The sequence below is a fragment of the Myzus persicae genome, unplaced genomic scaffold, assembly GCF_001856785.1.
Source record: "Myzus persicae strain clone G006 unplaced genomic scaffold, MPER_G0061.0, whole genome shotgun sequence".
Classification (NCBI taxonomy): Eukaryota; Metazoa; Arthropoda; class Insecta; order Hemiptera; family Aphididae; genus Myzus; species Myzus persicae.
The window spans coordinates 1-1,250 of NW_019103634.1; the positions used below are offsets into that span (position 1 = coordinate 1).

Genomic DNA, 1,250 nt, shown 5'->3' on the forward strand with positions numbered 1-1,250 from the left:
TGTTCCAAGATTCAAAGTCTTAAAAAAAAAATTGTAAAAACGATAAACAGCATTTCTATTATATAACATTTGGTGGTAAGAATTTTTATGTCTCTTAAATGTGAAAGGTGTTTAGAGAAAAATCGCAAAAAAAGTCATGTTTCCGCCCAGGATCGAACTGGGGACCTTCTGCGTGTTAGGCAGATGTGATAACCGCTACACCACGGAAACACCTGAAGGCTACACTTGAATTTATTTGTTTTAAAATAAGCAACCACTTGCGTAAAGCGTAACAAATCGGAACCATCGAATAAACACATAATATGTGTTATAGTACCTATGTTATTTTATTATATTTTTACTATCTATATTAAATGCTAATATTATTTATAATTATTGTTTCCCACAATATTGTATGTTAGAAAGTGATAAGCTGTAACGGGGCCGCTGTATATTATAATGTACCTATGTTATTTTTCCAAGAGCCACATACAGACCACTCCCCGTCGGCCTAAAAGGCTAAAAATTGAAAATCATTCTATCACCAATTCCAAATACCTAGAAACCTAATCAATATGATTAAACTTTATGTACCGATACCGTGATATACTTAATAGGTAGATGGTAGATCATAGTATATACTAGTGATGGGAATTATCGGAATTATTCGATTTGGTATTCGAATATTTCGAATGTACCTACATTGTACATTACACCCCTAGTATATATATGCGTATAGCCTACAATTATTACACAATTGTATTGATCAACCCTCGTAATTTTCTTTATTCCTTTCATTGGTCACTATTATTTACCTTCTTATCTAATATAGGGGTACGATTTTTATTTCATAACTTGTGAATTCGTTATGAATAAATATACCTAAGTTATAACATACATCGAACCATTTTAAAATTCAATTTTTTTGTGATGTTTTTTATAAATATATTATGTTATGGTTTTCTGATCCAAAAGGCAAAACATAATAAAGTGTAATATATTGTATGTACCTAGAATACGTGAATGGGTTATGTTAGGTATATACGTAATACGTATACTATATTATCTAATAATTAATAAGTAATATAAACCATATGTATTATGTGGTATTTAATTAAAATATAATACAAATTAGGAGTTCCCTAGACCTATCTATTCACGTGTCTGATTTTTCAAGTACCTACATACTACATAGTACATTGTCAATTTTCATTGTATATTTCTATGGGTCTCGGTAAGAAAAAAAAATGAGATAAAAACCATGTTGTGTT

At 29.7% G+C, this 1,250-nt stretch overlaps 1 non-coding gene across 1 annotated transcript; it reads right to left on the reverse strand.

The window, feature by feature from the left end:
* Positions 1-137: 137 nt before the first annotated feature.
* Trnav-aac lies at positions 138-210 on the reverse strand. The gene has a single exon. It is a non-coding gene; the product is annotated as a tRNA-Val (tRNA).
* Positions 211-1,250: the final 1,040 nt, after the last annotated feature.